General features: G+C 42.4%; 1 protein-coding gene across 1 annotated transcript in view; it reads left to right on the top strand.

Moving 5' to 3' along the window:
• Positions 1-26,077, top strand: part of LOC134202619 (uncharacterized) — a 708,184-nt gene that overhangs the window by 6,487 nt on the left and 675,620 nt on the right. The window lies entirely within an intron of this gene.

Genomic DNA, 26,077 nt, shown 5'->3' with positions numbered 1-26,077 from the left:
AATCGAAAGGATTCGCTTCGGAATCGAAAGGATGCGCTTTGGAATCCCGAAAGGATTCGCTTCGGAATCGAAAGGATTCGCTTCGGAATCCCGACAGGATTCGCTTCGGAATCTCGACAGGATTCGCTTCGAATCCGGAAAGGATTCGCTCCGGAATCCGGAAAGGATTCGCTCCGGAATCCGGAAAGATTCGCTTCGGAATCCGGAAAGGATTCGCTTCGGAATCCGGAAAGGATTCGCTTCGGAATCCGGAAAGGATTCGCTTCGGAATCCGGAAAAGATTCGCTTCGGAATCTGAAAGGATTCGCATCGGAATCCTGAAAGGATTCGCTTCGGAATCCCGAAAGGATTCGCTCGAATCGAAAGGATTCGCTTTGAAATCCCGAAAGGATTCGCTTCGGAATCCCAATAGGATTCGCTTCGGAATCCCGAAAGGTTTCTCTTCGGAATCTGAAAGGTTTCTCTTCGGAATCCCGAAAGGATTCGCCTGGAATCCAGAAAGGATTCGCTTCGGAAACCCGAAAGGATTCTCTTCGAATCCTGAAAGGATTCGCTTCGAATCAGAAAGGATTCGCTTCGGAATCCCGAAAGGATTCGCTTCGGAATCCCGAAAGGATTCGCTTCGGAATCCCGAAAGGATTCGCTTCGGAATCCCGAAAGGATTCGCTTCGGAATCCCGAAAGGATTCGCTTCGGAATCCCGAAAGGATTCGCTTCGGAATCCCGAAAGGATTCGCTTCGGAATCTGATAGGATTCGCTTCGAATCGAAAGGATTCGCTTCGGAATCCCGAAAGGATTCGCTTCGGAATCCCGAAAGGATTCGCTTCGGAATCCCGATAGGATTCGCTTCGGAATCCCGAAAGGATTCGCTTCGGAACCCCGAAAGGATTCGCTTCGGAATCCCGAAAGGATTCGCTTCGCAATCCCGGAAGGATTCGCTTCGCAATCCCGGAAGGATTCGCTTCGCAATCCCGGAAGGATTCGCTTCGCAATCCCGGAAGGATTCGCTTCGCAATCCCGGAAGGATTCGCTTCGCAATCCCGGAAGGATTCGCTTCGCAATCCCGGAAGGATTCGCTTCGCAATCCCGGAAGGATTCGCTTCGCAATCCCGGAAGGATTCGCTTCGCAATCCCGGAAGGATTCGCTTCGCAATCCCGGAAGGATTCGCTACGCAATCCCGGAAGGATTCGCTTCGCAATCCAGAAAGGATTCGCTTCGGGATCCTGAAAGGATTCGCTTCGGAATCCCGAAAGGATTCGCTTCGCAATCCCGGAAGGATTCGCTTCGGAATCCCGAAAGGATTCGCTTCGGAATCCCGAAAGGATTCGCTTCGGAATCCCGAAAGGATTCGCTTCGGAATCCCGAAAGGATTCGCTTCGGAATCCCGAAAGGATTCGCTTCGGAATCCCAAAAAGGCTTTGATTCAGAATCCCAAAAAGGCTTCGATTCAGAATCCCAAAAAGGCTTCGATTCAGAATCCCGAAAGGATTCGCTTCGGAATCCCGAAAGGATTCGCTTCGGAATCCCAAACACGCTTCGATTCAGAATCCCAAAAAGGCTTAGAATCAGAATCCCAAAAAGGCTTCGATTCAGAATCCCAAAAAGGCTTCGATACAGAATCCCAAAAAGGCTTCGATTCAGAATCCCAAAAAAGCTTCGATTCAGAATCCCAAAAAGGTTTCGATTCAGAATCCCAAAGAGGCTTCGATTCAGAATCCCAAAAAGGCTTCGATTCAGAATCCCAAAAAGGCTTCGATTCAGAATCCCAAAAACGCTTCGATTCAAAATCCCAAAAAGGCTTCGGTTCAGAACCCCAAAAAGGCTTCGATTCAGAATCCCAAAAGGCTTCGATTCAGAATCCCAAAAAGGCTTCGATTCAGAATCCCAAAAAGGCTTCGATTCAGAATCCCAAAAAGGCTTCGATTCAGAATCCCAAAAAGGCTTCGATTCAGAATCCCAAAAAGGCTTCGATTCAGAATCCCAAAAACGCTTCGATTCAAAATCCCAAAAAGGCTTCGGTTCAGAACCCCAAAAAAGCTTCGATTCAGAATCCCAAAAGGCTTCGATTCAGAATCCCAAAAAGGCTTCGATTCAGAATCCCAAAAAGGCTTCTATTCAGAATGCCAAAAAGGCTTCTATTCAGAATTCCAAAAAAGCTTCGTTTCAGAATCCCAAAAAGGCTTCGATTCAGAATCCCAAATAGGCTTCGATTCAGAATCCCAAAAAGGCGTCGATTCAGAATCCCGATAAGGCTTCGATTCAGAATCCCAAAATGGCTTCGATTCAGAATCCCAAAATGGCTTCGATTCAGAATCCCAAAAAAGCTTCGATTCAGAATCCCAAAAAGGCTTCGATTATGAATCCCAAAAAGGCTTCGATTCAAAATCCCAAAATGGCTTCGATTCAGAATCCCAAAAAGGCGTCGTTTCAGAATCCCACGAAGGCTTCGATTCAGAATCCCAAAAAGGCTTCGATTCAGAATCCCAAAAAGGCTTCGATTCAGAATCCCAAAAAAGCTTCGATTCAGAATCCCAAAAAGGCTTCGATTCAGAATCCCAAAAAGGCTTCGATTCAGAACCCAAAAAGGCTTCGATTCAGAATCCCAAAAAGGCTTCGATTCAGAATCCCAAAAAAGCTTCGATTCAGAATCCCAAAAAGGCTTCGATTCAGAATCCCAAAAAAGCTTCGATTCAGAATCCCAAAAAGGCTTCGATTCAGAATCCCAAAAAGGCTTCGATTCAGAATCCCAAAAAGGCTTCGATTCAGAATCCCAAAAAGGCTTCGATTCAGAATCCCAAAAAGGCGTCGATTCAGAATCCCAAAAAGGCTTCGATTCAGAATCCCAAAGAGGCTTCGATTCAGAACCCAAAAAGGCTTCGATTCAGAATCCCAAAAAGGCTTCGATTCAGAAAAAAAATTCAGAAACATACCTTCCCTTCCAAAACCTCCAAATGATAGGGAGAGGGGTCTTGATCTTAAGAACCTTCCCCGGTCCCAAAAACCTCTTCATACAAATTTTCACACCGATCGGTTTAGTAGTTTTCAAGTCTATAAACGTCAGACAGACAGAAATTCATTTTTATGTATATAGAAGAAGATTTAAAATTAAGGAAAAGCTTAATTGCAAATGGGCTACATTGACCCTCTCTACGCTAATGACAATCAAGCATGTACGTACCTAAGCGTTCAAGTGCCAAAAGAGCCCCAACCGGAAAATAAAGTGAAAAAAAAATCAAAACCGAAATCGGAAAAAGTGCACCCACTCGGAAAAAGTCGAAGAGTGTTTCACTGTGGCATATTTATTTCCACTTCAACGAAGAAAAGGGGGGAATGGTGGTGGGATGTAGTGGGGCCAGTTTGTTTTGTTTACATCGATCGCTGTCAGTGAAAGTGAAACCGAGAAAAGTGCGCCACGCCGCCCGCCACCACATCGTCAGTCAATGCGATGGGAATACTTACGGCGTGCATGCGGCGTCGTCATCGTCGTCTTTTACAGCCATGTGGAAAAGTGCGATCGCGAGTGCGATTGGGGTTGATCGTTATTAGTGCTCTATATTATTGCACCACGCCGTGAGGTTCTTAAATAATGGCAGTGAGGAGAACGTTCCATTCTGAAGTGAAAATATAATATTCGGTGAACAATTCCCGAAATTTGTAATTTAATGCCATCGAAGAAATAGTAAAGAAAGTAAAACATTGATTAAAAACTTTTCAAGTTCAGTTATATTAAATTTTGAATAGTATTTTTTTTTTTCAAATCTTAAAATGTTTCATTCTTGGCATATCCTGGAAAGGTTTTTGAATTCTTTGATATTTACTTTCAATATTTCTTAATATCTGCCAAATATCGCTGTATAAATTGTAGCTAATAGTGTCCCGTTGTATGAATAAAGCTGAATCGAATAAAGAAGCTCCCAGGTAGAAATAATTGTTTATCTACCCACCCGGTGCTGCTGTTTTTGTAAAAAAAAAAAAACTATTGCGGCGGCGTAGAAACGTGTGCGGAAGCTGAGCGGAGCCGCATCATCTCTCACTGCCATCAGTAGTTGAAAAGCCAAAACAGAAACGGAGGTAAATCTCGTCGAGTGGTGCCCGCGCATATATGAAGAAGTAGGTATGCGCGTGGTGATATCAACTTGGATGTTGTTGTTACTACTTATTGGATATATGATTGGCGAAACGAATGGACGAATAGCATTCGGAACTCGAGAAAGAGTAATCGAAGCAACATTAAGCATCCACTCGAGAAGGGTGTTTCCTTGGAAATCTGGTTTCTTGTGTGGGATTTGAAGATGGGATTGTTATTTCGATGCCTACAAGGTAGATATTTTAAACTCCCAGATGGTGGCAGAAGTAGAAACTCTGGTAAAGAATATTCGATCGCATAACGATGATTCATTCTATCTTTGATTCTTATGAACTAATCCAAACCTCATACGTATAAAAACGGCTTCGCTAGAGACAACGACCAGCAGATTACAATAAAATATGCACACTTTTGAAAAATGATTCAAACTTATGCGAGGTGAGTTTACAATGTGTAGGAACTGCTGCGCATCCAACCTTCATGTTAATGCAGGAACTTCAGTAAACAGTAACCCTTTATTGATTGCGTGAAAACCATTAGTTGCTAAAAGCAATGGAAAAACAAACAGCTTGGAAAGGTTTGAAGAGGCTTCCAGCTAAGAAGCTTGGAAAGGCCTCCACCATGGAAGTTTGGAAAGACTTCCACCTTTGAAAGTTTGGAAAGCATTCTTCCTTCTTAGAAGCGTGGAAAAGCTTCAACCTCGAAAATTCGGAAAGGCTTCCATTTTGGAAGCTTTGAAAGGTTTCCACCTTGGAAGCTTGGAAAGGCGTCCCCCTTGGAAGCTTGGAAAGGCTTCCCCCTTGGAAGCTTGGAAAGGCTTCCACCTTGGAAGCTTGGAAAGGCTTCCACCTTGGAAGCTTGGAAAGGCTTCCACCTTGGAAGCTTGGAAAGGCTTCCACCTTGGAAGCTTGGAAAGGCTTCCACCTTGGAAGCTTGGAAAGGCTTCCACCTTGGAAGCTTGGAAAGGCTTCCACCTTGGAAGCTTGGAAAGGCTTCCACCTTGGAAGCTTGGAAAGGCTTCCATCTTGGAAGCTTGGAAAGGCTTCCATCTTGGAAGCTTGGAAAGGCCTCCACCATGGAAGTTTGGAAAGACTTCCACCTTTGAAAGTTTGGAAAGCATTCTTCCTTCTTAGAAGCGTGGAAAAGCTTCAACCTCGAAAATTCGAAAAAGGCTTCCATTTTGGAAGCTTTGAAAGGTTTCCACCTTGGAAGCTTGGAAAGGCGTCCCCCTTGGAAGCTTGGAAAGGCTTCCCCCTTGGAAGCTTGGAAAGGCTTCCCTTGAAGCTTGGAAGGGCTTCCACCCTGGACGATTGCAAAGGCTTCCACCTTGGAAGCTTCCACCTTGGAAGCTTGGAAAGGCTTCCACCTTGGAAGCTTGGAAAGGCTTCCATCTTGGAAGCTTGGAAAGGCTTCCATCTTGGAAGCTTGGAAAGGCTTCCATCTTGGAAGCTTGGAAAGGCTTCCATCTTGGAAGCTTGGAAAGGCTTCCATCTTGGAAGCTTGGAAAGGCTTGCACCTTGGAAGCTTGGATAGGCTTCCATCTTGGAAGCTTGGAAAGGCTTTCATCTTGGAAGCTTGGAAAGGTTTCCATTTTGGAAGCTTTAAAGGCTTCCACCTTGGAAGCTTGGAAAGGCTTCCATCTTGGAAGCTTGGAAAGGCTTCCATCTTGGAAGCTTGGAAAGGCTTCCATCTTGGAATCTTGGAAAGCTTTAAAGGCTTCCACCTTGGATGCTTGGAAAGGCTTCCACCTTGGAAGCTTGGAAAGGCTTCCACCTTGGAAGCTTGGAAGGCTTCCACCTTGGAAGCTTGGAAGGCTTCCACCTTGGAAGCTTGGAAGGCTTCCACCTTGGAAGCTTGGAAAGGCTTCCACCTTGGAAGCTTGGAAAGGCTTCCATCTTGGAAGCGTGGAAAGGCTTCTACCTTGGAAGCTTGGAAAGGCTTCCACCTTGGAAGCTTGGAAAGGCTTCCACCTTGGAAGCTTGGAAAGGCTTCCACCTTGGAAGCTTGGAAAGGCTTCCACCTTGGAAGCTTGGAAAGGCTTCCACCTTGGAAGCATGGAAAGGCTTCCACCTTGGAAGCTTGGAAAGGCTTCCACCTTGGAAGCTTGGAAAGGCTTCCACCTTGGAAGCTTGGAAAGGCTTCCACCTTGGAAGCTTGGAAGGGCTTCCACCTTGGAAGCTTGGGAAGGCTTCCACCTTGGAAGGGCTTCCACCTTGGAAGCTTGGAAAGGCTTCCACCTTGGAAGCTTGGGAAGGCTTCCACTTTGGAAGCTTGGAAGGGCTTCCACCTTGGAAGCTTGGAAAGGCTTCCATCTTGGAAGTTTGGAAAGGCTTCCACCTTGGAAGCTTGGAAAGGCTTCCACCTTGGAAGCTTGGAAAGGCTTCCACCTTGGAAGCTTGGAAAGGCTTCCACCTTGGAAGCTTGGAAAGGCTTCCACCTTGGAAGCTTGGAAAGGCTTCCACCTTGGAAGCTTGGAAAGGCTTCCACCTTGGAAGCTTGGAAGGGCTTCCACCTTGGAAGCTTGGAAAGGCTTCCACCTTGGAAGCTTGGAAAGGCTTCCACCTTGGAAGCTTGGAAAGGCTTCCACCTTGGAAGCTTGGAAAGGCTTCCACCTTGGAAGCTTGGAAAGGCTTCCACCTTGGAAGCTTGGAAAGGCTTCCACCTTGGAAGCTTGGAAGGGCTTCCACCTTGGAAGCTTGGAAGGGCTTCCACCTTGGAAGCTTGGGAAGGCTTCCATCTTGGAAGCTTGGAAAGGCTTCCATCTTGGAAGCTTGGAAACGCTTCCACCTTGGGAGCTTGGTAAGTCCCATCTAGAGCGAATATGGAAAATGAAATTATTTTTTCTCTCCACCTGTTTTTGGTCTCACTCTTTTTTTGTGTGTGAACATTTTCGTTAAGAAAACAATACTCGCTTAACTTTTCAAAAGGACCTAAGTAACATTTTTTTCATAAATTAATTTGAATAGCGCAATCAACAGAACAACGTGAAAGCTTTTGATTGCAGTACTAAAATTAATTCATGAAAAAAATGTTACTTAGGTCCTTTTGAAAAGTTAAGTGAGAATAATGCTATTGGGTTAAGGTTTTTCCACGAGAGTTATCAAATGCCGATCACTTGGGCCGTACTGCACATCAACTCTACACCATTTCGCATTTCCATCACATGCACTTACATCATCCAAACAATTCAACACCGGCTGAAAATGAAAACAGAAAACGCTACGGACGCTGTGATGTCGAAGATACAGGCGCCACACAAACGCATCACATCCATTCACGTGTCTTTTGATAGCAGTCATGGAAGTGAAATCTCGACAATTACTTGTTCCCAACTGGAACTGAAATATGAGAGCGCGGCTGCTCACCGCCGGCCGTGTCTGCACCGGATGGTGACGCTCGTTCACTTGAAATACATGTGTCTTGCATGAACCTGGCCCCCATTATCGAATTGAAGTAGGGTTATTTATCTGAGTTGCGTGTAGTGCACCACCACTTATGGCTGGCTATATATCAGTATCCGTCCCGCAAGATATGGGGTCTGTCATGAAAGATGAGAACTCCGTCCGTACCGCAGCCAGCGACATGGTTTTGGAGGTCGTGCGTCGTCAACAGTCTAAAAATAAATGCGATCACTTTTCTCCGGATGCAAATAAGTTTGAGGAGAGGTGAGTAATGCATTGAATTCTTTATAAGCGCCATCATTGGACGATAATTAATGTAAAGTTTTTTATTATGCTACGGTATGGGAGAACATTTCACAAATTGGTAAATTGAGAGCGTTACGAAAAATTGAAAGATTTTTGTGGCTAAGTCGAATATTTTTTATGTTTTCTTCAACGATTTTTTTTAAATTTTCTTCAATTTTTTCAGGAATGTTTTCGGTATTTGTTCGGAATATTCTTCGAAATTCTCACAGAACATTCTTTGCAATTCAATTTCTTGGGATTTTTTTGAATTTTCTACGGTATTTGTCTGAATTTCCTCGAAAAATTCATAAGGAAATTATTCTAAATCTCCTAAAAATATTCTTTGGGACACCCAATGAAATTTCCGCGGAAAGTTTTTGTGGAATTTCTTTGGACATTTTTCAGAATTCTTCCTTTTTGTTTATTAACCGTAAAATTCTTCAAAATTTCCTAAGAAAATTCTTAACAGTTTCTTCGGTGAAATTTGTGTAATTTCTTCGAGAAATTCTTCAAAATTTTGTCGGATTTTGCACAGTTTTTTTTTTTAATAATTTTATATGGAAAATTATCCTGATTTTTGATTCTCTGAATATGCGAAAATTCCCTTAAGATGGCTTTTGCAAGTAGAGATCAAATCCAGTTGTGGGAATGAGCATTCAATTTAACCAGACCGCATCGTGCTTTCGTGCTGTGCGGTTCTTTCTCTCTTTGCGGAAGGAAGTTTTTAATACTACCCGAAGCTATTTTAATTTCAACGGTGCTTCTTAGCGCTATTTGTACCCACTGATCCCGTTACGATCTTTGCAAGAACCCGTGCCTTCGTTTTACGTTGGACCCGTTTGCGGAAGTAAAATTCCGACAAGCGGTGGTCCTCCTGCAGGGGAAGGGTCATTTGGCCGAAACCCATTCGGCCGAAAGCCATTTGGCCGAATGCCACTAGGCCGAAAGTTGTTTGGCCGAATGTACCATTTGGCCGAACAGACCATTAGGCCGAAAGTCATTTGGCAGAATGGGTCATTTGGCCGAAAGGGTCGTTTGGCCGAAAGGTTCATTAGGCCGAAAGTCATTTGGCCGAATGGGTCGTTTGGCCGAAAGGGTCATTAGGCCGAATGAGTCGTTTGGCCGAATGGGTCATTTGGCCGAATCGGTCGTTTTGCCGAAAGGGTCGTTTGGCCGAATGGGTCGTTTGGCCGAATGGGTCGTTTGGCCGAATAGGTCGTTTGGCCGAATGGGTCGTTTGGCCGAAAGGGTCGTATGGCCGAATGGGTCGTTTGGACGAATGTGTCATTTGGCCGAATGGGACGTTTGGCCGAAAGGGTCATTTGGCCGAAAGGCTCGTTTGGTCGAAAGGGTCATTAGGTCGAAAGGGTCATTTAGCCGAATGGGTTATTTGGCCGAAATTAATCTTCACACTGTAAAAAGTGAGAAGCGCGATATTAGTAGTGAGACGTCTCACTACCAACTTCGCAGACGTCTCACTTCTCACTCCTCATTTATCACTTCTCGCTGTCAAAAGTAAGAAACACAAAGTAAGTAGGGAGACGTCTCACTACTCACGTCGCGCTTTTCACTTTTTATAGTGAGAAGAGAAAAATGAAGAAAGAGAAGTAAGACGTCTCACTTCCCACTTCTCTTTGCTCATTTCTCACTTCTCATTGTGAATAGTGAGTAGTGAGACGTCTCGCTACTCACTTTTCACAGTGAGAAGCGAGAAATGAAGAGTGAGAAGTGAGATGTTTCACTTTTTTCACTTTTTATAGTGAGAAGAAAAAAATTAAAAAAGAGAAGTAAGACGTCTCACTTCCCACTTCTTTTTTCTTATTTCTCACTTCTCATTGTGAAAAGTGAGTAGTGAGACGTCTCACTACTCACTTTTCACAGTGAGAAGCGAGAAATGAGGAGTGAGAAGTGATACGTCTCACTTTTTTCACTTTTTATAGTGAGAAGAAAAAAAATAAAAAAGAGAAGTAAGACGTCTCACTTCCCACTTCTTATTTCTCACTTCTCATTTCTCATTGTGCAAAGTGGGTAGTGAGACGTCTCACTACTCACTTTTCACAGTGAGAAGCGAGAAATGAGGAGTGAGAAGTGAGACGTCTCACCTCTCACTCCTCATTTCTCGCTTCTCACTGTGAAAAGTGAGTGGTGCGAAGTGATTAGTGAGACGTCTCACTACTCACTTTGCGCTTCTCTTTTTTTACAGCGAAAAGTGATAAATGAGGAGTGAGAAGTGAGACGTCTCACCTTTCACTCCTCATTTCTAGCTTCTCACTGTGAAAAGTGAGTGGTGCGAAGTGATTAGTGAGACGTCTCACTACTCACTTTTCGCTTCTCTTTTTTTACAGCGAAAAGTGATAAATGAGGAGTGAGAAGTGAGACGTCTCACTTTGTGAGAAGTGAGACGTCTCACTAATCACTTCGCACCACTCACTTTTCACAGTGAGGAGCGAGAAATGAGGAGTGAGAGGTGAGACGTCTCACTTCTCACTTCTCTTTTCTCATTTCTCACTTCTCATTGTGAAAAGTGAGTAGTGAGACGTCTCGCTACTCACTTTTCACAGTGAGAAGCGAGAAATGAGGAGTGAGAAGTGTGACGTCTCAGTACTCACGTCGCGCTTTTCACTTTTTATAGTGAGAAGAAAAAAATGAAAAAAGAGAAGTAAGACGTCTCACTTCCCACTTCTCTTTTCTAATTTCTCACTTCTCATTGTGAAAAGTGAGTAGTGAAACGTCTCACTACTCACTTTTCACAGTGAGAAGCGAGAAATGAGGAGTGAGAAATGAGACGTCTCAATACTCACTTTGCGCTTCTCACTTTTTACAGCGAGAAGTGATAAATGAGGAGTGAGAAGTGAGACGTCTCACTTCTCACTCCCCATTTCTCACTTCTCACTGTGAAAAGTGAGAAGTGCAAGGTTATTAGTGAGACGTCTAACTGCTCACTTTGTGCTTCTTATTTTTACAGCGAGAAGTGATAAATGAGGAGTGAGACGTCTCACTTCTCACTCCTTATTTATCACTTTTCGTTGGAAAAAAAGAGAAGCGCAAAGTGAGTAGTGAGACGTCTCATCAATCACTTCGCGCTTCTCACTTTTTACAGCGTGAAGTTATGAATGAAGAGTGAGAAGTGAGACGTCTCACTTCTCACTTATCGATGTAAAATTGGGTAGTAAGACGTCTCTCTCCCAACTTCTCACTACTCACTTTTTACATCGAGAAGTGATAAATGAGGAGTGAGAAGTGAGACGTCTCACTTCTCACTCCTCATTTATCACTTCACGCTGTAAAAAGTGAGAAGCGCGAAGTGAGTAGTGAGACATCTCACTACTAATTTCGCGCTTCTCACTTTTTACAGTGAGAAAAGAAAAATGAAGAGTGAGAAGTAAGACGTCTCTCTTCTCATTGCTAATTCTCACTTTTCAAATGAACTATTCAGCTAAATGTCCTATTCGGCCAAATGACCCTTTCGGCCAAACGACCCTTTCGACCAAATTACCCTTTCGGCCGAATGACCCTTTTGCCCAAATGATCCTTTCGGCTAAATGATCCTTTCGGCCAAACGACCCTTTCGGTTAAACGACCCTTTTGGCCAAATGACCCTTTCGGCCTAATGACCTTTTCGGCCAAACGACCCATTCGGCCAAACGACCTATTCGGCCAAACGACCATTTCGGCCAAACGACTTTTTCGGCCAAACGACCCTTTCGGCCCAATGACCATTTCGGCCAAATGACCCATTCAGCCAAACGTTCATTTCGGTCAAACGACCTTTTCGGCCAAATTACCCATTCGGCCAAACGACCCTTTCGGCCAAACGACCCTTTCGGCCAAACAACCCATTCGGCCAAACGACCCATTCGGCCTAATGACCCTTTCGGCCAAATGACTTTCGGCCAAATGACTCTTTCGGTCAAACGACCCTTTCGGCCAAACGACCTTTTCGACCAAATGACTTTCGGCTAAATGGGTTTCAGCCTAATGGTCTGTTTGGCCTAGTGGCGTTCGGCCAAATGGCTTTCGGCCTAATGGGTTTCGTAAAATGACCCTTCCCTCCTGCAGGGACACCGTTCTGGGAAAAACCTCTTAGAAGGTCACGTCTCCACGCTCAGCAATGAGTATTAATAAAAACAAGAGGAGGAGGGAGACTTTGAATTCGCCACTTCCTTCTAAGAAACAAGGTTTCAAGACCGTCCTGCCAAAGCGCGGATAGAATAGAAGGAAGCTGGAGAATTCAGATATTCCTTCAAACTCTAATGTCGGAAATAATTTTTCTTCTATCGAACTGAGCAATCAGTTCGATTTGATTAATGATGATATTGAGCAAATCGAATCTAGCCCAGGTGATTCGATTCATGTGAAAAGCAAAGGATTCCGCCGATTGTGGTATCTGTTGCCGAGTTTTCTGGCTTCAGGAATGAGATTTTGAGTAACCTTCAGGGGATCAAGGTTTCATTTCAGATTGCTAGGAAGGGTGACTGCCGCGTTTTGCCGGGATCCTTTGACGATCGCAAACGTTTTCTTCAGTATTTCTCGGGAAGCGCCATAAATTCTTCACATACGACGACAAAACTGAGCGATTGTTCAAAGTCGTCTTGAAAGGTCTCCCCAGTGATGATAAATCACTGGATGAGATTAAAATTGAAATTTCTCAATTACTTGGATTTTCACCAGTCCAAGTAATTAAGATGAAAAGAAATCCCACTCTGGTACTTCCCTGAGGGCATTGAACTAAATAATATGAAAAGTTTGGAAAAGGCCTGTATTATGTCTCATGTCCGTGTTACATGGGAACATTTCCGCAGGCCTGGGGGAAATTTCCAAAGCCCCACCCAGTGCCGTAAGTGCCAAAAGTGGGGTCACGGAACCAAACATTGTCACATGGATGCTAAATGCATGATTTGTGGTGGAACCTCTCACGCCAAGGACGCATGTCCTGTGAGAGAAGATTCCAATAAATTTAAGTGCGCAAACTGTGGGGGCAATCATAAATCCAATTTCTGGGAATGCCCTTCACGCAAAAAAGTTTTGAATTCCCGTGCAAAATTGATGACGGGAAATTCCAATCGGATCCCAGATTCGACGGGTAGAAATTTCTCAAACGCTCAAATTTCGAAACCGGTTACCGGTCGAGCAATTCATACCCACCACAATTCACAAACAAATTTTGCCGCTCGTCAACGGGTAGCAAGCACTTCAGTAAATTCCAATTTTTCCAATGTACCTACGTATGCAAACATCACTGCTGGTAGACAAAATTTCTCTTCTCAAAATGAGGTTTATACCCATGTCCCAACGGAAAATAACGGTCATGTTGCCGATTCAGGTAGCATGACTGCTTCTGATTTTGATTTTTAACTGCACAATTGCATCACATGATTGATGCAATGTTCAAAGCAAATACCATTCCTGAAGCAGTTCAGGTTGGTATAAAGTACACACAAAAACTTGTTATCGGACTCCGTTTCAATGGATCCAAATAATTGTGTGAAAGTTCTAAATTGGAATGCCCGCTCTCTAAAGGGTAAGGAAGATGAATTATTCAACTTCCTTTCAGTTCATAATGTGCATATTGCCATTATAACTGAAACGTATTTAAAACCAGGACTCTCCATTAAAAGAGATCCAAACTATTTTATCTACAGAAATGATCGTCTTGACAGCGCCTGTGGTGGGGTCGCCATTGTCATTAATAGACGTATCAAACATAAATTATTTTCTTCGTTTGAAACCAAAGTTTTTGAAACCTTGGGAGTTTCTGTTGAAACAAATTTTGGACAATTTTCCTTCATTGCAGCCTACTTGCCTTTTCAATGCAATGGGCAGCAAAAGAACTTGTTGAAAGCTGATCTTCAAATTCTCACTCGCAACAAATCAAAATTCTTCGTAATTGGTGACTTCAATGCCAAACACCGTTCATGGAATAATGCTCAAAGCAATTCCAATGGTAAAATTTTATTTGAAGATTGTTCTGCGGGATATTATACTATTCAATATCCCAATGGACCAACTTGTTTTCTTCCAGTCGAAATCCTTCTACAATTGATTTAGTTTTAACGGATTCAAGTCAGCTGTGTGGCCAATTGGTAACTCATGCTGACTTTGACTCTGATCATCTTCCTGTGACATTTGAAATCTCACAAGAAGCCATTTACAATCCAATCAGCTCTACTTTTAATTATCATAGAGCTGATTGGGATTTATCAAAACGTATATCGATAGGAATTTTGATGTTGATATTCCTCTCGATACCAAAAGTGATATTGATAATGCTCTCGTATCTTTGACAAATTTAATTGTCGAAGTCAGAGGCATTGCAATTCCTAAATGTGAAACTAAATTCAACTCCATTATTATTGACGACGATCTTCAGCTACTGATCCGTCTTAAAAATGTGAGAAGAAGGCAATACCAAAGAACTCGCGATCCCGCGTTGAAAGTTATTTGGCGAGATTTGCAAAATGAAATTAAAAAACGTTTCGCTATTCTGAGAAATACCAACTTTGAGAATAATGTCTCGAAGTTGGATCCCAGTTCGAAACCCTTTTGGAAATTAACAAAAATTCTTAAAAAAACCTCAAAAGCCAATTCCAGCGCTTAAAGAGGGAAATAAAATTTTATTAACAAATGGCGAAAAGGCTCAAAAACTTGCTCAGCAGTTCGAGAGTGCCCATAATTTTAGTCTAGGTCTCACTAGTCCAATTGAGGATCAGGTTACACGAAGCTTCGAAGACATTCTCGATCAAGATAATGTTTTGACCCTTCGTTGGGAAACTAATTTTGGATGAAGTGAGATCTAATACTAGAAAATTTAAAAATATGAAAGGTGATGTTGGTATTTTCTACATACTTATCAAAAACTTCCTGAGAGCTCTTTATCCTTTTTGGTTAATTTATTTAACAAATGTTTTCAATTGGCATACTTTCCAGATAAATGGAAAAACGCCAAAGTTGTTCCAATTTTGAAGCCGGACAAAATCCAGCTGATGCTTCTAGTTATCGCCCAATCAGTTTGCTTTCTTCAATAAGCAAACTGTTTGAAAAGATTATTTTAAATAGAATGATGGTTCATATTAATGACAATTCTGATGAACAATTTGGTTTTCGCCATGGGCATTCAACCACCCATCAGTTATTAAGAGTAACGAATTTAATTCGGCTCAACAAATCTGAAGGATATTCGACTGGAGTTGCTCTTCTTGATATAGAGAAAGCATTTGACAGTGTTTGGCATGAAGGTTTGATTGTAAAATTGATGAATTTTAATTTTCCTCTGTACATCATTAAACTGATCCAAAATTATTTATCAGATCGCTCACTGCAGGTAAACTATCAGAATACTAAATCTGATAGATTACCTGTAAGGGCTGGTGTCCCCAAGGCAGCATACTGGGGCCCATATTGTATAACATTTTACTTCTGACTTACCTGATTTACCACCAGGGTGTCAAAAATCTTTGTTTGCAGATGACACAGGTCTCTCAGCCAAAGGGCGAAGCCTTCGTGTCATTGTAGTAGATTGCAAAAAAGTTTGGATATTTTCTCCACTTACTTGCAAAATGGAAAATTTCCTGAATGCTTCCAAAACTCAGCTTATAATTTTCCCACATAAGCCGAGAGCTTCTTATTTGAAACCTTCTAGCAGACATATTGTCACTATGAATGGGGTTCCAATTAATTGGTCTAGCGAAGCTAAATATTTAGGACTTCTGCTAGATCAAAAATTAACTTTTAAAAATCACATTGAAGGCCTTCAAGCCAAATGTAACAAATATATTAAGTGTCTATATCCACTTATAAACAGAAAATCAAAACTTTGTCTTAAGAACAAACTTTTGATTTACAAACAAATTTTTAGACCTGCCATGTTGTATGCTGTGCCAATATGGACTAGTTGCTGCAATACCAGAAAGAAGGTACTCCAGAGGATTCAAAATAAAATTTTGAAAATGATACTGAAGTTGCCTCCGTGGTATAGTACCAATGAACTTCATAGAATTTCTAATATTGAGACATTGCAACAAATGTCCAACAAAATAATTTCAATTTTAGATAAAAATCGTTGCAATCTTCTATTGCAACGATTAACTCCTGTACCCTTAGTATAAAATAGGTTAAGATTAGTTTAAGTTGAAAACATTGTAATTCCTACATGGTTCAATTCAACCAGAGGAAAAATTCTAACTGCCAGAGGCAATTGAAATGTATTAATAATAACTAAAAAGTAACATAGCAAATAAGGATGATAGTGTTAAGAAAACACGGTACACCTAGTCTAAGAGATGAATGCATGTATTAGATAATTAGCAAATAAAATTAGTTAAAAAAAAAAAAAAAAAAAAAAACGTTCAATTTATTGCATCACCTTAGAAGTTGCCAAATTGAAATTTGTTTCAACTAATGGACACGTTTTTTAGCAAATGATCACTGAATATATCACATGCAATTTAATAGAAACCACTTGTTAAGTTTTTGGGTGTTAAAAAGACACGAAAAGAATCATTGATTCCATTAGAATAGAAGTATTTTTTTCATCCATAAGTTTGTTTTTCCATCGTCAGTTCGAAACATGTTTTTAGCTGAATCGGATAATTTGTGTGTCCTGCTGAATAATAAATATAGATCTTAGAACGAGGTCGTCTCCGTCCAGTCCGACATCATGATTTTCGGTGCGAAAAGGTTCCTTTCACGACCTTGTTCCTTTTTGCTGTGGCGGAAAATGAATCCACCGGTTGATTTATGGTCTCGGCCAAATTGCGGTGAGAGCTTCTTCTCTCCATAGCAATTAACATGTCAAGTGAATGTGTGAACCTTTGGATCGGAATAGAGGTTGAAACCGAAAACAATATACCCACCTATTTCTATTTCTGATAATTTAACAAGCTCACAATTTAGTGTTTAGACAAAACTCAACGGCCTACGGCTCGCCTAGAGGATCTTATTAGTTTATCGCATATGAAACAACTATATAGGGCTGCGGAGGGTAATATGGAATCGTGTCATTTTCACATGGAAAATGTTGTAATATTGGGAATCTAAACCACTTTCATAAATCTTAAACTAAAGCACTACGATGATGAAGAAGCAATTGCAATCACCGACTGGTTATCCTCGAAAACAACGATGTTCTCTTTGTTCATAATGTTCAACTCGATGAATAACTTGAACATCCACAACGATTAGACGGTAGACGACAAAGCAATAGTTCTTTGCTTACGACGTGTACTCCAAGACGTAGTTGCATATTTGTAATACGTATTCAGATACAGAGTAACGGTCATTGGGGTAGGTAGTCCAATTGGCATCTGCATAACCAGCTAACTGCTTAGCCTATTGTCTCTTATACACCAAGCCATGTTGCGTCGTTCCTCTCAAAAATCGTAATATCCTTTTCACCTGAGACCAATGCTCCTGGGAAGGATTGCACTGGAATTGACTAAAATAAGTCACAGCAGCTCTGATGTCAGGACGAGTGGTTATCTGCAGGTATGTGAGGCAACCTATCAATTCCCGGTAAGACTTGTCAAGTTTCTTTTCGTCCGATGACTTATGACGAACATAGGTTTGGATCATGGGCGTTGAAACTGGTTTCCATGCTTCCATGCCGAATCGGCTAAGGACGGCGTCGGTGTAACCGGGCTGGCTAAGTTTTATGATTCCGTTCCTGGTGTCTCGCTCGATCCGAATTCCCAGAAACATCTGAGCTTCTCCCAAGTTTTCCATGCGAAACTCTCATAGCAGCGATCTCTTTACTATTTAAACTTCCTGCAGATTCTTTGACATGATAAGAGCATCATCAACGTATAACACAAGGTACACAGGTCCGGAGTCCAATTTGTTTCGCGAATTCGTCGAATCTATCATTCCAGGTCTTGGAAGACTGCTTCAGTCCATAGATGGATTTGTTTAGTTTACATACTCGATTACCCTCCGCAAATCCATCTGGCAGGCGCATTTATATGTCCTCAGTGAGGATCCCGATAAGAAAGGCCGCTTTGGACGATGGACGTATTTGATAAACTACAAAATTATGGTGGTTTGCTAAAGTTAGCATCATCCGCACAGTTGACATCTTGATCACAGGTGCATACGTTTCATGAAAATCATAGCCATAAAGCTGGGTGAATCCTTTAGCTACCAGCCTAGCTTTCCTTTTTGAATAGAACCGTCTGGGTTGGTTTTCAGACGGAACACCCACTTGCAATCGACTGGCTTCCGTCCTTTCGGAAGGTCCACCAGATGCCAAGTGTCATTGTCAGCCAAGGATTTAAGCTCTTCGTCGATGGCTACTTTTCACTCAGGCCAATCATCCCGCTCACGTAAATATTCGATCAAGGTTGGAAGATTATCAACGTAACTTTCTGCGTTTAGCGCAAAAGCGATACAAGAATAGTCCTTGAGTCTTGTTGGCATGTTACGTTTATGTTCACTCTGACGGGTTTTCAAGGGATCTTGCTCTTCCAGACCGTTGCCATCTTCGCAGCCTCCGTATTCCTCATCTTCACTCCCATCGAGAAACTCACACGGATGATCAGTATCGCCATTCTACTTAGCAATCTCTGGATTTGCATAATTAATCACAGGATCCGGATTAAAAGAAAAAAATCAAAGGGTTGTGTACAAGACACGACCGCCCGACGTAAACTACGTAAAACAGTTTGGTGAAATGAAGAATCTAGCAAGTCCCATCATTCATGAATATTACAAAATTGCTCTTTTGATTACTTATGAGACAACATTGGTTTCGAGCAATATTCAAAACATGAAATTTGTTGGATACGACAATTTAAAATTTACTTTTTATGGCTGTTTAAAGCCAAATTTGTTAAATTCTCGAAATATGTATAATACGAGAAGTTTAGTTTTGTTTGTTCAATTTGTTAGGGTTTTCCCTTTAAAAAAATCAATTTTTTTTGTTGTTTTTTTACGAAAAATCTTCTAAATGAGTCTAACTAAATTTGGGTATTTCTATTGCAAATAATAATTTGTCAGGTTAAATTGCAATCTTTACTGTATTTAACCATTAAAATGTCAGTAATCAATGATAATTACCGTCAAATCGCAGAAAGCGCACCACAAAGCGCTCTCGTGATTTCGCTACTGACGGCATCGTTTGGTTGAACTGTCGCCATCGCCATTTGCACTTTGAATAAAATTAGTTTCGGATAAATATTCTCTTGTATAAAATTTTGGTTCTAAAAAGAACTGATTCACCTTTTGATAATGCGCAATTCCAATCCCCAATAGCAAAAATGAAAATTTTAGTTGACTGCTACTGATATCATCCATACAAATAAATTTTCGAACTAACCGAAGTTCTGTGTAACTAATCGAAGTTTGTCACGGTTCAATTTTATATTGTTATTTTTCTCAATGGTACGCATTGGAAATCGCTAACAGAACATAACCAAATTCATAATCATGCTAGAAGATTTTACTGAATGCCAAGAGTGTGCTGGTCACTAGTGGTTGCACTTTAGAAAAATCCTCTCAGCTTAACAACATTTTTCCAAGATATTATGATGGTCATCAAAAGAATCGATTTATTTTAACTGACTCCAATCACTATCAGCAATTACCGCAGCTCCACCATTGACAACGCGACCAACATCAACGCGGCAGCCTTTGTCGCTTGGACCGCAACCGGACGAAATTTTCACTCCCGTGAGGCAGCCGTCCCGACCGTCGCTCTACCATCGTTGACTGCCGCCTATCGCTGTGGGATGCCTTTGCCGCCAACGCCATGATCCACTCTCCGCCCGACAATCGCCTTCAATGCTGGTTCAAGGCTACAAATGAAGCATCGTGTCCGCTCTCTGAGAATGCTCGAACGAAAATGACGCGCACGTCCGAGACACGAGTCTTTTATGCATAGAGAAATGGAGCGATGAGCGAAAAGGTCCGTAATTTATAACAAACTGATGTCTGTGTTGGGGATGCAGGATTATTGATTGGGTCTGAATTTTTACTCGGTTTGGAAAGAATTGAAATTTCCACTAGTTTAACGTTGATAATCAAAAGTTACAAAAAAAATGCAAATTGGTGGAGAGTTTCCGAGGCGTTTGATATATAAATCTAAAAAATCCATCAAAAAATAAAGATTAACGTTTAAAATCTCATATAACTACGTGACGGTCCCCAATTTTGAGATTTTCATCTTACGCCCTGTATCAGCCCGAGTAGACGAAAATAACTAAATAATATCAAATGTTGATTAGATAGCAAAATGTGATATGGACATGATTGATATAGGAAATAAAAGATCAGGTGACAATATCAATATTTTGCACTAAAATACCATGAGGAGATCAAGTTATGCTATTTGTAAGAAGTGATCAATATCATGCGCCATTAGTGTGTTCTTAACGATAGCATATATTGATATTTAAATGATATTTCGGTGCAAATTTGTTCTTTTATCTTATATCAATAAAATCTATATCATGTTTTGTTATTCTGTTCATGGCTTCTGCCCGGGAGAGCCTCCCTCTTAGACATAGTTCACGTCAAAATACGATTACATTACCAATTTACTATTCATTATTATTATTTATTCAGACTAAGGCCGAAGTGGCCTGTGCGGTATATAAGAGTCTTCTCCATTCGGCTCGGTCCATGGCTACACGTCGCCAACCACGCAGTTTACGGAGGGTCCGCAAGTCATCTTCCACCTGATCGATCCACCTTGCCCGCTGCGCACCTCGCCTTCTTGTGCCCGTCGGATCGTTGTCGAGAACCATTTTCACCGGGTTACTGTCCGACATTCTGGCTACGTGCCCGGCCCATCGCAGTCGTCCGATTTTCGCGGTGTGAACGATGGATGGTTCTTCCAACAGCTGATGCAATTCGTGGTTCATTCGCCTCCTCCACGTACCGTCCGCCATCTGCACCCCACCATAGATGGTACGCAGCACTTTCCTTTCGAAAACTCCAAGTGCGCGTTGGTCCTCCACGAGCATCGTCCAGGTCTCGTGTCCGTAGAGGACTACCGGTCTAATTAGCGTTTTGTAGATTGTCAGTTTGGTACGGCGGCGAACTCTATTCGATCGGAGCGTCTTGCGGAGTCCAAAGTACGTACGATTTCCAGCCACTATGCGTCTCCGAATTTCTCTGCTGGTGTCATTTTCGGCAGTCACCAGTGAGCCCAAGTACACAAATTCTTCTACCACCTCGATTTCGTCACCACCGATGCAAACTCGCGGTGGGTGGCTCACATTGTCTTCTCTTGAACCTCTTCCTATCATGTACTTCGTCTTCGACGTGTTGATGACTAGTCCGATCCGCTTAGCTTCCCTCTTCAGTCTGATGTAGGCTTCCTCCGTCTTCTCAAAGTTACGTGCCATAATATCTATGTCGTCGGCGAAACCAAATAGCTGGACGGACTTATTGAAAATTGTACCACTCGTGTTAATCCCTGCTCTTCGTATTACACCTTCCAAAGCGATGTTGAATAGCAAACACGAAAGACCATCACCTTGCCGTAACCCTCTGCGGGTTTCGAAGGGACTCGAGAATGCCCCTGAAACTCGAACTACGCACATCACCCGATCCATCGTCGCTTTGATCAACCGTATCAGTTTATCCGGAAAACCGTGTTCGTGCATTAGCTGCCATAGCTGGTCCCGATCGATTGTATCATATGCGGCTTTGAAGTCGATGAATAGATGATGTGTGGGCACGTTGTATTCGCGGCATTTCTGCAGTACTTGGCGAATGGCAAACACCTGGTCCGTGGTGGAGCGTTCGCCCATAAAACCCGCCTGGTACTGCCCCACGAACTCCCTTGCAGTTGGTGCTAGTCGACGGCATAAAATTTGGGAGAGTACCTTGTAGGCGGCGTTCAGCAATGTGATTGCGCGGTAGTTGCTACAATCCAGCTTATCGCCCTTTTGTAGATGGGACACACGACACCTTCCATCCACTCCTGCGGCAAAACTTCCTCCTCCCAAATCTTGGTAATGACCCAGTGCAGCGCTCTAGCCAGTGCCTCACCACCGTGTTTAAATAGCTCTCCTGGTAGTTGGTCAACCCCAGGGGCTTTGTTGTTCTTGAGCCGGCCAATCTCCTCCTGGATTTCCTGGAGATCCGGAGCCGGTAGAATTATGTCCTGCGCGCGTTCTCCCAGGTCCATCACCAATCTCCATCGCAATCCCGGTCCATCGCAATCCCGGAAGGATTCGCTTCGCAATCCCGGAAGGATTCGCTTCGCAATCCCGGAAGGATTCGCTTCGCAATCCCGGAAGGATTCGCTTCGCAATCCCGGAAGGATTCGCTTCGCAATCCCGGAAGGATTCGCTTCGCAATCCCGGAAGGATTCGCTACGCAATCCCGGAAGGATTCGCTTCGCAATCCAGAAAGGATTCGCTTCGGGATCCTGAAAGGATTCGCTTCGGAATCGAAAGGATTCGCTTCGCAATCCCGGAAGGATTCGCTTCGGAATCCCAAAAGGATTTGCTTCGGAATACCGAAAGGATTCGCTTCGGAATCCCGAAAGGATTCGCTTTGGAATCCCGAAAGGATTCGCTTCGGAATCCCGAAAGGATTCGCTTCGGAATTCCAAAAAGGCTTCGATTCAGAATCCCAAAAAGGATTCGATTCAGAATCCCAAAAAGGCTTCGATTCAGAATCCCGAAAGGATTCGCTTCGGAATCCCGAAAGGATTCGCTTCGGAATCCCAAACACGCTTCGATTCAGAATCCCAAAAAGGCTTTAAATCAGAATCCCAAAAAGGCTTCGATTCAGAATCCCAAAAAGGCTTCGATACAGAATCCCAAAAAGGCTTCGATTCAGAATCCCAAAAAAGCTTCGATTCAGAATCCCAAAAAGGTTTCGATTCAGAATCCCAAATAGGCTTCGATTCAGAATCCCAAAAAGGCTTCGATTCAGAATCCCAAAAGGCTTCGATTCAGAATCCCAAAACGCTTCGATTCAAAATCCCAAAAGGCTTCGGTTCAGAACCCCAAAAGGCTTCGATACAGAATCCCAAAAGGCTTCGATTCAGAATCCCAAATAGGCTTCGATTCAGAATCCCAAAAAGGCTTCGATTCAGAATCCCAAAAACGCTTCGATTCAGAATCCCAAAAAGGCTTCGATTCAGAATCCCAAAAAGGCTTCGATTCAGAATCCCAAAAACCCTCGATTCAAAATTCCAAAAAGGCTTCGGTTCAGAACTTCAAAAAAGCTTCGATTCAGAATCCCAAAAGGCTTCGATCCAGAATCCCAAAAAGGCTTCGATTCAGAATCCCAAAAAGGCTTCGATTCAGAATCCCAAAAAGGCTTCGATTCAGAATCCCAAAAAGGCTTCGATTCAGAATCCCAAAAAGGCTTCGATTCAGAATCCCAAATAGGCTTCGATTCAGAATCCCAAAAAGGCGTCGATTCAGAATCCCAAAAAGGCGTCGATTCAGAATCCCAAAAAGGCTTCGATTCAGAATCCCAAAAAGGCTTTGATTCAGAATCCCAAAGAGGCTTCGATTCAGAATCCCAAAAAGCCTTCCATCAAAAACCCCAAAAGGGCGTCAATTCAAAATCCTAAAAAGGCTTCGATTCAAAATCCCAAAAAGGCGTCGATTCAGAATCCCGAAAAGGCTTCGATTCAGAATCCCAAAAAGGCTTCGATTCAGAATCCCAAAAAGGCTTCGATTCAGAATCCGAAAAAGGCTTTGATTCAGAATCCCAAAAAGGCTTCGATTCAGAATCTCAAAAAGGCTTCGACTCAGAACCCAAAAAGGCTTCGATTCAGAATCCCAAAAAGGCTTCGATTCAGAATCCCAAAAAGGCTTCGATTCAGAACCCGAAAAGGCTTCGATTCAGAATCCCAAAACAGCTTCGATTCAGAATTCAAAAAAGGCCTCGATTCAGAATCCCAAAAAGGCTTCGATAAAGAATCCCAAAAAGGCTTCGATTCAGAATCCCAAAAAGGCTTCGATTCAGAATCCCAAAAGGCGTCGATTCAGAATCCCAAGAAGGCTTCGATTCAGAACCCCAAAGAGGCTTCGATTCAGAACCCAAAAAGGCTTCGATTCAAAATCCCAAAAAGGCTTCGGCTCAGAAAAAAAAATTCAGAAACATACCTTCCCTTCCAAAACTTCCACATGGTAGAGAGAGGGGTCTTGAAACATCTTAAAAACCTTCCCCGGTCCCAAAAACCTCTCCATATAAATTTTCACGCCGATCGGTTTAGTAGTTTTCGAGTCTATAAGCGTCAGACAGACAGAAATTCATTTTTATGTATATAGAAGAAGAAGAAGATTTAAAATTAAGGAAAAGCGAAATTGTAAATGGGCTACATTGACCCTCTCTATCTACGCTAATGACAATCAAGCATGTACGTACCTAAGCGTTCAAGTGCCAGAAGAGCCCCAACCGGAAAATAAAGTGAAAAAAAAATCAAAACCGAAATCGGAAAAAGTGCACCCACTCGGAAAAAGTCGAAGAGTGTTTCACTGTGGCATATTTATTTCCACTTCAACGATGGAAAGGGGGGAATGGTGGTGGGATGTAGTGGGGCCAGTTTGTTTTGTTTACATCGATCGCTGTCAGTGAAAGTGAAACCGAGAAAAGTGCACCACACCGCCCGCCACCACATCGTCAGTCAATGCGATGGGAATACTTACGGCGTGCATGCGGCGTCGTCATCGTCGTCTTTTACGGCCATGTGGAAAAGTGCGATCGCGAGTGCGATTGGGGTTGATCGTTATTAGTGCTCTATATTATTGCACCACGCCGTGAGGTTCTTAAATAATGGCAGTGAGGAGAACGTTCCATTCTGAAGTGAAAATATAATATTCGGTGAACAATTCCCGAAATTTGTAATTTAATGCCATCGAAGAAATAGTAAAGAAAGTAAAACATTGATTAAAAACTTTTCAAGTTCAGTTATATTAAATTTTGAATCGTATTTTTTTTTCAAATCTTAAAATGTTTCATTCTTGGCATATCCTGGAAAGGTTTTTGAATTCTTTGATATTTACTTTTAATATTTCTTAATATCTGCCAAATATCGCTTTATAAATTGTAGCTAATAGTGTCCCGTTGTATGAATAAAGCTGAATCGAATAAAGAAGCTCCCAGGTAGAAATAATTGTTTATCCACCCACCCGGTACTGCTGTTTTTGTAAAAAAAATAAAACCTATTGCGGTGGCGTAGAAACGTGTGCGGAAGCTGAGCGGAGCCGCATCATCTCTCACTGCCATCAGTAGTTGAAAAGCCAAAACAGAAACGGAGGTAAATCTCGTCGAGTGGTGCCCGCGCATATATGAAGAAGTAGGTATGCGCGTGGTGATATCAACTTGGATGTTGTTGTTACTACTTATTGGATATATGATTGGCGAAACGAATGGACGAATAGCATTCGGAACTCGAGAAAGAGTAATCGAAGCAACATTAAGCATCCACTCGAGAAGGGTGTTTCCTTGGAAATCTGGTTTCTTGTGTGGGATTTGAAGATGGGATTGTTATTTTGATGCCTACAAGGTAGATATTTTAAACTCCCAGATGGTGGCAGAAGTAGAAACTCTGGTAAAGAATATTCGATCGCATAACGATGATTCATTCTATCTTTGATTATTATGAACTAATCCAAACCTCATACGTATAAGAACGGCTTCGCTAGAGACAACGATCCGCAGATTAAAATAAAATATGCACACGATTGAAACACGATTCAAAGTTATGCGAGATGAGTTTACAATGAGTAGAAACTGCTACGCATCCAACCTTCATGTTAATGCAGGAACTTCAGTAAACAATTCAAAGGGTTACTAATAAAGGGTTGATTGCTTGAAAAACCATTAGTTGCTAAAAGCAATGGAAAAACAAACAGCTTGGAAAGGTTTGAAGAGGCTTCCAGCTAAGAAGCTTGGAAAGGCCTCCACCATGGAAGTTTGGAAAGACTTCCACCTTTGAAAGTTTGGAAAGCATTCTTCCTTCTTAGAAGCGTGGAAAAGCTTCAACCTCGAAAATTCGGAAAGGCTTCCATTTTGGAAGCTTTGAAAGGTTTCCACCTTGGAAGCTTGGAAAGGCGTCCCCCTTGGAAGCTTGGAAAGGCTTCCCCCTTGGAAGCTTGGAAAGGCTTCCACCTTGGAAGCTTGGAAAGGCTTCCACCTTGGAAGCTTGGAAAGGCTTCCACCTTGGAAGCTTGGAAAGGCTTCCACCTTGGAAGCTTGGAAAGGCTTCCACCTTGGAAGCTTGGAAAGGCTTCCACCTTGGAAGCTTGGAAAGGCTTCCACCTTGGAAGCTTGGAAAGGCTTCCATCTTGGAAGCTTGGAAAGGCTTCCATCTTGGAAGCTTGGAAAGGCTTCCAT

This window comes from Armigeres subalbatus, chromosome 1 (assembly GCF_024139115.2).
Source record: "Armigeres subalbatus isolate Guangzhou_Male chromosome 1, GZ_Asu_2, whole genome shotgun sequence".
Taxonomy (NCBI): Eukaryota; Metazoa; Arthropoda; class Insecta; order Diptera; family Culicidae; genus Armigeres; species Armigeres subalbatus.
The sequence above is the reverse complement of the archived record's forward strand: the minus strand, read 5'-3'. Positions and strand labels throughout refer to the sequence as shown.